Here is a 16,358-nt window from a genome sequence, read left to right as displayed (position 1 = left end):
AGGACGGGTATAGTGTGACTACCGCCCACAGGACGGGTATGGGATGACTACCGCCAACAAGACGGGTATGGGGTGACTACCGCCCACAGGATGGGTATGGGGTGACTACCACCCACAGGACGGGTATGGGGTGACTACCGCCCACAGGACGGGTATGGGGTGACTACCACCCACAGGACGGGTATGGGGTGACTACCGCCCACAGGACGGATATGGGGTGACTACCGCCCAGAGGACGGGTATGGGGTGACTACCGCCCACAGGACGGGTATGGGGTGACTACCGCCCACAGGACGGGTATGGGGTGACTACCACCCACAGGACGGGTATGGGGTGACTACCACCCACAGGACGGGTATGGGGTGACTGCCACCCACAGGACGGGTATGGGGTGACTACCGCCCACAGGACAGGTATGGGGTGACTACCACCCACAGGACGGGTATGGGGTGACTACCACCCACAGGACGGGTATGGGGTGACTACCGCCCACAGGACGGGCATGGGGTGACTACCATCCACAGGACGGGTATGGGGTGACTACCACCCACAGGACGGGTATGGGGTGACTACCACCCACAGGACGGGTATGGGGTGACTGCCGCCCACAGGACGGGTATGGGGTGACTACCACCCACAGGACGGGTATGGGGTGACTACCGCCCACAGGACGGGTATGGGGTGACTACCACCCACAGGACGGGTATGGGGTGACTACAACCCACAGGACGGGTATGGGGTGACTCTCGCCCACAGGACGGGTATGGGATGACTACCACCCACAGGACGGGTATAGGGTGACTACCACCCACAGGACGGGTATGGGGTGACTACCACCCACAGGACGGGTATGGGGTGACTACCGCCCACAGGACGGGTATGGGGTGACTACCACCCACAGGACGGGTATGGGGTGACAACCCCCCACAGGATGGGTATGGGGTGACAACCCCCCACAGGATGGGTATGGGGTGACAACCCCCCACAGGATGGGTATGGGGTGACAACCGCCCACAGGATGGGTATGGGGTGACTACCGCCCACAGGACGGGTATGGGGTGACTACCACCCACAGGACGGGTATGGGGTGACTACCGCCCACAGGACGGGTATGGGTGACTACCTCCCACAGGACGGGTATGGGGTGACTACCGCCCACAGGACGGGTATGGGGTGACTACCGCCCACAGGACGGGTATGGGGTGACTACCGCCCACAGGATGGGTATGGGGCGACTACCGCCCACAGGATGGGTATGGGGTGACTACCGCCCACAGGACGGGTATAGTGTGACTACCGCCCACAGGACGGGTATGGGGTGACTACCGCCCACAGGACGGGTATGGGATGACTACCGCCAACAGGACGGGTATGGGGTGACTACCGCCCACAGGATGGGTATGGGGTGACTACCACCCACAGGACGGGTATGGGGTGACTACCGCCCACAGGACGGGTATGGGGTGACTACCACCCACAGGACGGGTATGGGGTGACTACCGCCCACAGGACGGATATGGGGTGACTATCGCCCAGAGGACGGGTATGGGGTGACTACCGCCCACAGGACGGGTATGGGGTGACTACCGCCCACAGGACGGGTATGGGGTGACTACCACCCACAGGACGGGTATGGGGTGACTGCCACCCACAGGACAAGTATGGGGTGACTACCCCCCACAGGACGGGTATGGGGTGACTACCACCCACAGGACGGGTATGGGGTGACTACCACCCACAGGACGGGTATGGGGTGACTACCGCCCACAGGACGGGTATGGGGTGACTACCACCCACAGGACGGGTATGGGGTGACTACCACCCACAGGACGGGTATGGGCTGACTACCACCCACAGGACGGGTATGGGGTGACTGCCGCCCACAGGACGGGTATGGGGTGACTACCACCCACAGGACGGGTATGGGGTGACTACCGCCCACAGGACGGGTATGGTGTGACTACCACCCACAGGACGGGTATGATGTGGCTACCACCCACAGGACGGGTATGGGGTGACTACCGCCCACAGGACGGGTATGGGATGACTACCACCCACAGGACGGGTATAGGGTGGCTACCACCCACAGGACGGGTATGGGGTGACTACCGCCCACAGGACGTGTATGGGGTGACTACCACTCACAGGACGGGTATGGGGTGACAACCCCCACAGGATGGGTATGGGGTGACAACCCCCCACAGGATGGGAATGGGGTGACAACCCCCCACAGGATGGGTATGGGGTGACAACCGCCCACAGGATGGGTATGGGGTGACTACCGCCCACAGGACGGGTATGGGGTGACAACCGCCCACAGGACGGGTATGGGGTGACTACCGCCCACAGGACGGGCATGGGGTGACTACCACCCACAGGATGGGTATGGGGTGACTACCGCCCACAGGATAGGTATGGGGTGACTACCGCCCACAGGACGGGAATGGGGTGACTACCGCCCACAGGACGGGTATGGGGTGACTACCACCCACAGGACGGGTATGGGGTGACTACCACCCACAAGACGGGTATGGGGTGACAACCGCCCACAGGATGGGTACGGGGTGACTACTGCCCACAGGGCGGGTATGGGGTGACTACCGCCCACAGGACGGGTATGGGGCGACTACCGCCCACAGGACGGATATAGTGTGACTACCGCCCACAGGACGGGTATGGGGTGACTACCGCCCACAGGATGGGTATGGGGTGACTACCACCCACAGGATGGGTATGGGGTGACTACCACCCACAGGATGGGTATGGGGTGACTACCACCCACAGGATGGGTATGGGGTGACTACCACCCACAGGATGGGTATGGGGTGACTACCACCCACAGGATGGGTATGGGGTGACTACCACCCACAGGATGGGTATGGGGTGACTACCACCCACAGGATGGGTATGGGGTGACTACCACCCACAGGATGGGTATGGGGTGACTACCACCCACAGGATGGGTATGGGGTGACTACCACCCACAGGATGGGTATGGGGTGACTACCACCCACAGGATGGGTATGGGGTGACTACCACCCACAGGATGGGTATGGGGTGACTACCACCCACAGGATGGGTATGGGGTGACTACCACCCACAGGATGGGTATGGGGTGACTACCACCCACAGGATGGGTATGGGGTGACTACCACCCACAGGATGGGTATGGGGTGACTACCACCCACAGGATGGGTATGGGGTGACTACCACCCACAGGATGGGTATGGGGTGACTACCACCCACAGGATGGGTATGGGGTGACTACCACCCACAGGATGGGTATGGGGTGACTACCACCCACAGGATGGGTATGGGGTGACTACCACCTACAGGATGGGTATGGGGTGACTACCACCCACAGGATGGGTATGGGGTGACTACCACCCACAGGATGGGTATGGGGTGACTACCACCCACAGGATGGGTATGGGGTGACTACCACCCACAGGATGGGTATGGGGTGACTACCACCCACAGGATGGGTATGGGGTGACTACCACCCACAGGATGGGTATGGGGTGACTACCACCCACAGGATGGGTATGGGGTGACTACCACCCACAGGATGGGTATGGGGTGACTACCACCCACAGGATGGGTATGGGGTGACTACCACCCACAGGATGGGTATGGGGTGACTACCACCCACAGGATGGGTATGGGGTGACTACCACCCACAGGATGGGTATGGGGTGACTACCACCCACAGGATGGGTATGGGGTGACTACCACCCACAGGATGGGTATGGGGTGACTACCACCCACAGGATGGGTATGGGGTGACTACCACCCACAGGATGGGTATGGGGTGACTACCACCCACAGGATGGGTATGGGGTGACTACCACCCACAGGATGGGTATGGGGTGACTACCACCCACAGGATGGGTATGGGGTGACTACCACCCACAGGATGGGTATGGGGTGACTACCACCCACAGGATGGGTATGGGGTGACTACCACCCACAGGATGGGTATGGGGTGACTACCACCCACAGGATGGGTATGGGGTGACTACCACCCACAGGATGGGTATGGGGTGACTACCACACACAGGATGGGTATGGGGTGACTACCACCCACAGGATGGGTATGGGGTGACTACCACCCACAGGATGGGTATGGGGTGACTACCACCCACAGGATGGGTATGGGGTGACTACCACCCACAGGATGGGTATGGGGTGACTACCACCCACAGGATGGGTATGGGGTGACTACCACCCACAGGATGGGTATGGGGTGACTACCGCCCACAGGATGGGTATGGGGTGACTACCACCCACAGGATGGGTATGGGGTGACTACCACCCACAGGATGGGTATGGGGTGACTACCACCCACAGGATGGGTATGGGGTGACTACCACCCACAGGATGGGTATGGGGTGACTACCACCCACAGGATGGGTATGGGGTGACTACCACCCACAGGATGGGTATGGGGTGACTACCACCCACAGGATGGGTATGGGGTGACTACCATCCACAGGATGGGTATGGGGTGACTACCACCCACAGGATGGGTATGGGGTGACTACCACCCACAGGATGGGTATGGGGTGACTACCACCCACAGGATGGGTATGGGGTGACTACCATCCACAGGATGGGTATGGGGTGACTACCACACACAGGATGGGTATGGAGTGACTACCACCCACAGGATGGGTATGGGGTGACTACCACCCACAGGATGGGTATGGGGTGACTACCACCCACAGGATGGGTATGGGGTGACTACCATCCACAGGATGGGTATGGGGTGACTACCACCCACAGGATGGGTATGGGGTGACTACCACCCACAGGATGGGAATGGGGTGACTACCACACACAGGATGGGTATGGGGTGACTACCCTCCACAGGATGGGTATGGGGTGACTACCACACACAGGATGGGTATGGGGTGACTACCACCCACAGGATGGGTATGGGGTGACTACCACCCACAGGATGGGTATGGGGTGACTACCACCCACAGGATGGGTATGGGGTGACTACCACCCACAGGATGGGTATGGGGGTGAATAATAAACATATTAAACTATCACTGGTCGGTGCCTTCCATTGTCACTTATTCTCTCACTGGACTGTTGACTCGCTTGTGTTGCTGATACTTGTTGTTCCAAGGGCACAGCACCAGCACAGCACCAGCACACCTCAGCACCAGCACAGCACCAGCACAGCACCAGCACCAGCACAGCACCAGCACACCTCAGCACCAGCACAGCACCAGCACAGCACCAGCACAGCACCAGCACACCTCAGCACCAGCACAGCACCAGCACAGCACCAGCACACCACCAGCACACCACCAGCACAGCAGAGCACCAGCACAGCACCAGCACGCCACCAGCACACCACCAGCACAGCACCAGCACAGCACCAGCACAGCACCAGCACAGCACAGCACCAGCACACCACCAGCACACCACCAGCACACCACCAGCACACCACCAGCACACCACCAGCACACCACCAGCACACCACCAGCACAGCAGAGCACCAGCACAGCACCAGCACACCACCAGCACACCACCAGCACAGCACCAGCACAGCACCAGCACAGCACCAGCACAGCACAGCACCAGCACAGCACCAGCACAGCCACCAGCAGCGCCACCAGCACGCCACCAGCACCACCAGCACACCACCAGCACAGCACCAGCACAGCACCAGCACGCCACCAGCACACCACCAGCACAGCACCAGCACAGCACCAGCACAGCACCAGCACAGCACAGCACCAGCACCAGCACAGCACCAGCACACCACCAGCACAGCACCAGCACAGCACCAGTACAGCACCAGCACAGCACCAGCACAGCACCAGCACAGCACCAGCACAGCACAGCACCAGCACCAGCACAGCACCAGCACACCACCAGCACAGCACCAGCACAGCACCAGCACAGCACCAGCACAGCACCAGCACAGCACCAGCACAGCACAGCACCAGCACACCACCAGCACAGCACAGCACCAGCACAGCACCAGCACAGCACCAGCACAGCACCAGCACAGCACCAGCACAGCACCAGCACAGCACAGCACCAGCACAGCACAGCACCAGCACAGCACCAGCACACCACCAGCACAGCAGCAGCACCAGCACAGCACCAGCACAGCACCAGCACAGCACACCAGCACAACACCAGCACAGCACAGCACCACCACACCAGCACCAGCACCAGCACAGCACCACACAGCACACCAGCACAGCACCAGCACACCACCAGCACCAGCACAGCACCAGTACAGCACCAGCACAGCACCAGCACAGCACCAGCACAGCACCACACAGCACAGCACCAGCACCAGCACAGCACCAGCACAGCAGCACAGCACCAGCACAGCACCAGCACAGCACCAGCACAGCACAGCACCAGCACAGCACCAGCACACACCAGCACAGCACAGCACCAGCACACAGCACACCACCAGCACCAGCACAGCACCAGCACAGCACCAGCACAGCACCAGCACCAGCACCAGCACAAGCACCAGCACCAGCCACCAGCACCAGCACAGCACCAGCACAGCAGCACAGCACAGCACCAGCACAGCACCAGCACAGCACCAGCACAGCACCAGCACGCCACCAGCACGCCACCAGCACACCACCAGCACACCACCAGCACAGCAGAGCACCAGCAGAGCACCAGCACGCCACCAGCACACCACCAGCACAGCACCAGCACAGCACCAGCACAGCACCAGCACAGCACAGCACCAGCACCAGCACAGCACCAGCACACCACCAGCACAGCACCAGCACAGCACCAGTACAGCACCAGCACAGCACCAGCACAGCACCAGCACAGCACCAGCACAGCACAGCACCAGCACAGCACCAGCACACCACCAGCACAGCACCAGCACAGCACCAGCACAGCACCAGCACAGCACCAGCACAGCACAGCACCAGCACAGCACCAGCACAGCACCAGCACAGCACCAGCACAGCACCAGCACAGCACCAGCACACCACCAGCACAGCACAGCACCAGCACACCACCAGCACACCACCAGCACAGCACAGCACCAGCACAGCACCAGCACAGCACCAGCACAGCACCAGCACAACACCAGCACAGCACCAGCACACCACCAGCACAGCACCAGCACACCACCAGCACAGCACAGCACCAGCACAGCACCAGCACACTACCAGCACAGCACAGCACCAGCACAGCACTAACACAGCACCAGCACAGCACCAGCACAGCACCAGCACACCACCAGCACAGCAGAGCACCAGCACAGCACCACCACAGCACCAGCACACCACCAGCACACCACCAGCACAGCAGAGCACCAGCACAGCACCAGCACAGCACCAGCACAGCACCAGCAAAGCACCAGCACAGCACCAGCACACCTCAGCACCAGCACAGCACCAGCACAGCACCAGCAAAGCACCAGCACCAGCATAGCACCAGCACAGCACCAGCACAGCACCCGCACAGCACCAGCACAGCACCAGCACCAGCACAGCACCAGCACAACACCAGCACAGCACCAACACCAGCACAGCACCAGCACAGCGCCAGCACCAGCACGCCACCAGCACAGCTCCAGCACAGCACCAGCACCAGCACAGCACCAGCACAGCACCAGCACAGCACCAGCACAGCACCAGCACCAGCACAGCACCAGCACCAGCACAGCACCAGCACAGCACCAGCACAGCACCAGCACAGCACCAGCACCAGCACAGCACCAGCACAGCACCAGGACCAGCACAACACCAGCATAGCACCAGCACCAGTACAGCACCAGCACCAGCACAGCACCAGCACAGCACCAGCACAGCATCAGCACCAGCACAGCACCAGCACAGCACCAGCACAGCACCAGCACCAGCACAGCACAGCACCAGCACAGCACCAGCACAGCACCAGCACAGCACCAGCACCAGCATAGCACCAGCACAGCACCAGCACAGCACCCGCACAGCACCAGCACAGCACCAGCACCAGCACAGCACCAGCACAACACCAGCACAGCACCAACACCAGCACAGCACCAGCACAGCGCCAGCACCAGCACAGCATCAGCACAGCACCAGCACAGCACCAGCACCAGCACAGCACCAGCATCAGCACAGCACCAGCACCAGCACAGCACCAGCACCATCACAGCACCAGCACCAGCACAGCACCAACACAGCACCAGCACAGCACCAGCACCAGCACAGCACCAGCACAGCACCAGGACCAGCACAGCACCAGCACCAACACAGCACCAGCACAGCACCAGCACAACACCAGCATAGCACCAGCACCAGCACAGCACGAGCACCAGCACAGCACCAGCACAGCACCAGCACATCACCAGTACAGCACCAGCACAGCATCAGCACCAGCACAGCACCAGCACAGCACCAGCAGAGCACCAGCACCATCAGAGCACCAGCACCAGCACAGCACAGCACCAGCACAGCACCAGCACAGCACCAGCACAGCACCAGCACAGCACCAGCAAGCACCAGCATCAGCACAGCACCAGCAGAGCACAGCACCAGCACACCACCAGCACAGCAGAGCACCAGCACAGCACCAGCACAGCACCAGCACAGCACCAGCACAGCACAGCACCAGCACAGCACCAGCACAGCACCAGCACCAGCACAGCACCAGCACAGCACCAGCACAGCACCAGCACCAGCATCAGCACAGCACAGCACCAGCACAGCACCCGCACAGCACCAGCACAGCACCAGCACCAGCACAGCACCAGCACAACACCAGCACAGCACCAGCACAGCACCAGCACAGCACCAGCACAGCACCAGCACCAGCACTGCACCAGCATCAGCACAGCTCCAACACCAGCACAGCACCAGCACCATCACAGTACCAGCACAGCACCAGCACCAGCACAGCACCAGCACAGCACCAGCACTAGCACAGCACCAGCACAGCACCAGCACCAGCACAGCACCAGCACAGCACCAGCACAGCACAGCACCAGCACAGCACCAGCACATCACCAGCACCAGCACAGCACCAGCACAGCACCAGCACATCACCAGTACAGCACCAGCACAGCACCAGCACAGCACCAGCACCAGCACAGCACCAGCACCAGCACAGCACCAGCACAGCACCAGCACAGCACCAGCACCAGCACAGCACCAGCACCATCACAGCACCAGCACAGCACCAGCACAGCACCAGCACCATCACAGCACCAGCACAGCACCAGCACCATCACAGCACCAGCACAGCAACAGCACAGCACCAGCACCATCACAGCACCAGCACAGCACCAGCACCATCACAGCACCAGCACAGCACCAGCACAGCACCAGCACCATCACAGCAACAGCACCAACACAGCACCAGCACAGCACCAGCACAGCACAGCACCAGCACAGCACCAGCACATCACCAGCACCAGCACAGCACCAGCACAGCACCAGCACATCACCAGTACAGCACCAGCACAGCACCAGCACAGCACCAGCACAGCACCAGCACAGCACCAGCACAGCACCAGCACCAGCACAGCACCAGCACAGCACAGCACAGCACCAGCACCAGCACAGCACCAGCACCAGCACAGCACAGCACCAGCACAGCACCAGCACAGAACCAGCACCTGTACAGCACCAGTACAGCACCAGCACCAGCATAGCACCAGCACAGCACCAGCACAGCACAGCTCCAGCACAGAACCAGCACAGCACCAGCACAGTACCAGCACAGCACAGCACCAGCACCAGCACAACACCAGCACATTACAGCACCATCACAGCACCAGCACAGAATCAGCACAGCATCAGTACAGCACCAGCACAGCACCAGCACAGCACATCACCAGCACCAGCACAACACCAGCACATTACAGCACCAGCACATTACAGCACCAGCACAGCACCAGCACAGCACCAGCACAGCACTAGCACAGCATCAACACAACACCAGCACCAGCACAGCACCAGCACAGCACCAGCACAGCACCAGCACAGCACCAGCACAGCATCAGTATAGCACCAGCACAGCACCAGCACAGCACCAACACAGCACCAGCACAGCACAAGCACAGCACCAGCACAGCACCAGCACAGCACCAACACAGCACCAACACAGCATCAGCACAGCACCAGCACAGCACCAACACAGCATCAGCACAGCACCAGCACAGCACCAGCACATCACCAACACAGCACCAACACAGCAGCAGCACAGTACCAGCACAGTACCAGCACAGTACCAGCACAGTACCAGCACAGTACCAGCACAGTACCAGCACAGTACCAGCACAGTACCAGCACAGTACCAGCACAGTACCAGCACAGTACCAGCACAGTACCAGCACAGTACCAGCACAGTACCAGCACAGTACCAGCACAGCACCAGCACAGCACCAGCACAGCACCAGCACAGCACCAACACAGCACCAGCACAGCACCAGCACAGCACCAACACAGCACCAACACAGCACCAACACAGCACCAGCACAGCACCAACACAGCACCAGCACAGCACCAACACAGCACCAGCACAGCACCAGCACAGCACCAGCACAGCACCAACACAGCACCAACACAGCACCAGCACAGCACCAGCACAGCACCAACACAGCACCAGCACAGCACCAGCACAGCACCAACACAACACCAGCACAGCACCAACACAGCACCAGCACAGCACCAACACAGCACCAGCACAGCACCAGCACAGCACCAACACAGCACCAACACAGCACCAGCACAGCACCAGCATCTACTGATCTTTGTCAATAAAGGATAACATATGTGTACTCGCCTAGTTGTGGTTGCAAGGGTCGATTCATAGTTCCTGTGCATGTATGTACTCACCTAATTGTACTCATCTAATTGTGGTTGCAGGGGTCGAGACTCAGTTCCTGGCCCCGCCTCTTCACCGAGTGCTACTAGGTCCTCTCTCTCCCTGCTCCATGAGCTTTATCATACCTCATCTAAAAGCTATGTATGACTCCTGCCTCCACTACCTGACATGCTAGGTTATTCCACTTCCTGACTACTCTGTGACTGAAGAAATACTTCCTAACATCCCTTTGACTCATCTGGGTCTTCAACTTCCATTTGTGACCCCTTGTTTCTGTGTCCCATCTCTGGAAAATCCTGTCTCTGTCCACCTTTTCTATTCCACGCAGTATTTTGTATGTCGTTATCATGTCTTCCCTAACCCTCCTGTCCTCCAGTGTCGTCAGGCCGATTTCCCTTAACCTTTCTTCGTAGGGCATTCCCCTTACCTCTGGAACTAACCTTGTCGCAAACCTTTGCACTTTCTCTAATTTCTTGACGTGCTTGATCAAGTGTGGGTTCCAAACAGGTGCTGCATACTCCAGTATGGGCCTGACGTACAAGATGTACAGTGTCTTGAACGATTCCTTACTAAGGTATCGGAACGCTGTTCTCAGGTTTGCCAGGCGTCCATATGCTGCAGCAGTTATCTGGTTGATGTGTGCTTCCGGAGACGTGTTCGGTGTTATACTCACCCCAAGATCTTTCTCCTTGAGCGAGGTTTGCAGTCTTTGGCCACCTAGCCCATACTCCGTCTGCGGTCTTCTGTGCCCTTCCCCGATCTTCATGACTTTGCATTTGACAGGGTTAAATTCGAGAAGCCAGTTGCTGGACCAGATGTCCAGTTTGTCCAGGTCTATTTGAAGTCCTGCCTCATCCTCATCTGATTTAATTCTCCTAACTAACTTCACATCATTTTCGAACAGGGACACTTCTGATTCTAACCCTTTCATCATGTCATTTACATATACCAAAAATAGCACTGGTCCTAGGACCGACCCCTATGCGACCCCGTTCGTCACAGGTGCCCACTGTGTGTGTGTGTGTGTGTGTGTGTGTGTCTGTGTGTGTGTGTGCTCACCTAGTTGTGCTCACTTAGTTGTGGTTGCAGGGGTCGAGTTACAGTTCCTGGCCCCGTGTGCGTGTGTGTGTATTCACTGACAGTCGTTCATTAGGATTTATCTTTGAGTTCATAGCCTACATGGCACTGAGGAGACGAGAGAAGAAATGTACTATGGAAGCTTCTGGGTCTGTGGAAAGTGGCAAGTGGGTCACAATTGGTGACTGCTGAAGCAGACATGTCACAGACGTGCTGTCTGTGAAACCTTCTTATTAGTAAAACTCGTAGCTCCGGTAGAACGCTCGATGTGCTACTTGTCAGGACCACGGTTCGTGCCCTCATCCATTCTTTTGTTTATTTATTTATATGTTTGGCTTAAGAAGCTGAAATCGTTGAATAAACCGAACTCCCTTAAAATCGGAATTGAAAAAAAAAATTAATATTACTTAAAATCAATGACATATATTTTCTTCGCTGTATTCAGATTGACTTTCGTAGATTTATGACAAAAATAAAAATTTCACTCTACTTAAACGGCAGAAAACACCCTTGCTTTTTAGGCCTAACTCACCGGTTTGTGCATTGAATATATATATATATATATATATATATATATATATATATATATATATATATATATATATATATATATATATATATATATATATATATATATATATATATATATATATATATATATATATAAACAGGCCCATGAAATGAGCCTAATAATCTGAGACCTACATTCCAAGGTCCTTTCATATCATTATATTACACAGTTTCTCTCAGCTTTTAATATTTTCCCAGTGAGAATTCAAATGAACTTTTCACTTTTACCGCTACTTTCTAATTCTGAGTCAGCCGGTTGCTCTCCTTCACCCTTTCTCTTGTATGTCTATGTATGTGTTGTAGCAACTTTTTTTGTACGCCGTTGAATTTAAAGGCTTAGAGGTGTTATCCTATCTCAGTTTATTTTAAAGCTCAGCTTTATCCAGGATACACTATTACACCTACAGGATGCCTCCCACATGGGTACCTATTTGCTGTTAGGTAAACAAGAGCAGCAGGACTAAGTAAACGTATCCATAACTTCGACTCTCCCGAAAGCAGAAGACTCGGCAGATGATGCAACATCCCTTCAATAAAAACCAGGGGTGTCACTAGCACGATAAGAGACAACACAATAAGTGTCAGGGGCCCAAGACTTCTACTGACTCCCAGCATACATAAGGGGGATTACCAATAGACCCCTGGCTGTCTTCAAGAAGGTGCTGGACAAGCACCTAAAGTCAATACCTGACCAGCCGGTTTGTGGTTCGTACGCCGGGTTGCGTGCTGCCAGCAGTTACAAACTGGTTGATTAGGCCCTGATCCACCATGAGGCCTGGTCACAGACCGAGCCGCGGGGGCGTTGACCCCCGAAACTCTCTCTAGGTATGCCTTTCGAAAATTAGCTGAAGGTGCTATGACAAGCTCCACAATAGTAGTCGCTCGTACATGCTTCACATCACTTATTAAACACACTTCATAATACCTGCAACAAACGTCATGCAGGTGCAGCGTAAAAGCAGGTTTTATCCAAGGCATTTCAAGATCACTAAGAATGCGGTGTCAGGTTTCAGTCATGAGAATTCTTGTGGTTTTTCTTTACCCTGACACACCTACAGTGACCAACTTAATAACAACACATCATTGTTAATGTAAATGACGTATTTTCGCAGTGTGAATATTTGCAGTGAATAAGTAAATTCAGCAGTTTTCATGATTTACAATAATAATAATAATAATAATAATAATAATAATAATAATAATAATTTTAACTAATAATTCCTCGAAGCACTAAGGACAGCCTGTGTAAAAAAAAAAGTCAGCTAGGTGATTATAGCTAAATATACATAAATATACATATACACAAAACTCACACATTAATATTCTCTCATCAACATAAAATCTGCGAGGATGAAAGAAAACTTAAGACGGAGTACTGACTCAAGGTCAACAGAGAATTATAACAAACTTCAACACCAAGGAATAACTAAGCAAATTTAAGATAAAAATAAAGGTGAACTGGAAATAGATAAAAGCTGAACTTTGAAATGTGTAAAAATATGTATTAGAACAATATAACACAAGTCCCATGACACCCAACGTTTGTGTCAGTTGACGTCTTTAAAAAGTAGTCGAAAATATTGAAAGATAAATAGATTTCCTGATAAAACATTATTATTATTATTATTATTATTATTATTATTATTATTATTATTATTATTATTATTATTATTATTATTATTATTATTATTATTATTAATTATTATTATTATTATTATTATTATTATTATTATTATTATTATTATTATTATTATTATTATTATTATTATTATTATTATTATTATTATTATTATTATTATTAATTATTATTATTATTATTATTATTATTATTAATTAATTAATTATTATTATTATTATTATTAATTAATTATTATTATTATTATTATTATTATTATTATTATTATTATTATTAATTAATTATTATTATTATTATTATTATTATTATTATTATTATTATTATTATTATTATTATTATTATTAATTAATTATTATTATTATTATTATTATTATTATTATTAATTAATTATTATTATTATTATTATTATTATTATTATTATTATTATTATTATTATTATTATTATTATTGTTGTTGTTGTTGTTGTTGTTATCAAAACAAAGCGGTAAACTTACTGATAAAACATATATTTCAGCAGATATTTACCTTTTTAAAAGTTTACGGTATGGCAGCTGTTTTGAAGATATTATATAAAAGAACACATGTGTGGCTACATTTCGCTCACCAGGATCTTTGTCAAGAGAAACAAGCACTGCAGTAGGCCTAGTGTCCCATGCCATACTAGTAGTAGTATTAATAGTAATAGTGATAATAATAGTTAATATGATGGCGGAGTTTATTGCTTTAAGGAAGACTTGTACTAATATTTCTAGCATCCCGTCTTCCCAGCAATTAAGTCACTTCTTCAAATACGGTTTGCAGCACATTTCTAAGTTAGGTTAGGTTAGGCTGTCCCATGTCTATAAAAATAATAAATTGTACCACAACGGAAAATTATAAAATAAAAAAAAAAAGTCTGCAGAGCGAACACAAAAAATTGTCAGCCGCTTAGTGTTTACCTGGAGTTTACCTGGAGAGAGTTCCGGGGGTCAACGCCCCCGCGGCCCGGTCTGAGACCAGGCCTCCTAGAACAATAGTCAGATTTATTACTGTCCAAGGCGTCTTCAACAATAATTCATGTTAACTGCTTTTACAACAGTGATAAGATAAGATAAGATAAGATTTCGTTCGGATTTTTAACCCCGGAGGGTTAGCCACCCAGGATAACTCAAGAAAGTCATTGCGTTATCGAGGACTAACTTATTTTAATTGGGGTCCTTAATCTTGTCCCCCAAGATGCGACCCACACCAGTCGACTAACACCCTGGTACCTATTTGCTGCTAGGTGAACAGGACAACAGGTGTAAGGAAACGTGTCGATATGTTTCCAACCGCCGTGTGTGAAGCGGGCCACTTCCAGATACGATGAAACTCTTTTATTCTGTTTAAAATAGAGATTAATGATTCCAGTCTTTTTCATCTGAGAGTACATATTTGGTTGTTTAATCACTAGGCAAGCCTCAGTGGTTAGTGGAGTCCCGGTGTTGTACACATACATCCATTGTTCAAATTATCACTTCTGCATTCTTTGATTTGTTCGTTTAGTCGTGTTTCTGGACATCGTCATGTTTCCCCCATCTGATACCCTGTCACAGCCTTCACAATAATTATGTGAATCCCTGCGTTATCTGGTTCAAGGTTTTCCTCTGAGGTCCTAGTGACTGGTGTTGCTTTGCACCAGAACAGTGGAGACATCTAAGGCAACTTGGCTGCTGGAAAGGATTGTGCCTGTTAGTGCGTGAAAACTTGATGATTCGAAGGGCTCGTCTCTAACAGTCTTGGATGAAAAAGGAAACTGGTGCTCGGTCAATGTTTGGTGTATGTATGCACACCTTGTTAAGAAGCTGGGTACCACAAATTCGGTATGCTTTTAGGAGAAAAGGCTGATGACGATGATGCCTTTTTAGTTTTAGTACCCTAACCGGATTAGAAGATCATTTTTATTTGCAAGTTTCCTGTAGACTTGGAATTTCAGGGTGTTACCTACTTTATGCAAGAGGACGTCGAGAAATGGTAACCTGCCATTGATCTTTTCATCTTGTGGGAGCTGGAATGCTAGTTCAACTCGTTGAGCCTTCTCTGTTGAGTACGTCAAAATATGAGTTATGAGGACGTCATCCATATAAGGCAACCTGTGATGTTAGTAGGAATGATGGAAGAACATTCAGTTTCTAGGTGTTCTGTGTACAAAATTGCCAAGGTTAGAAGAGCCCATGCACCCATTACACGGTTCTTCTGCTCCCTCTCTCAGAACCCACAGAGATTATTATTA

This window comes from Cherax quadricarinatus, chromosome 35 (genome assembly GCF_038502225.1).
Source record: "Cherax quadricarinatus isolate ZL_2023a chromosome 35, ASM3850222v1, whole genome shotgun sequence".
Taxonomy (NCBI): Eukaryota; Metazoa; Arthropoda; class Malacostraca; order Decapoda; family Parastacidae; genus Cherax; species Cherax quadricarinatus.
This window is presented reverse-complemented; position numbering follows the sequence as displayed.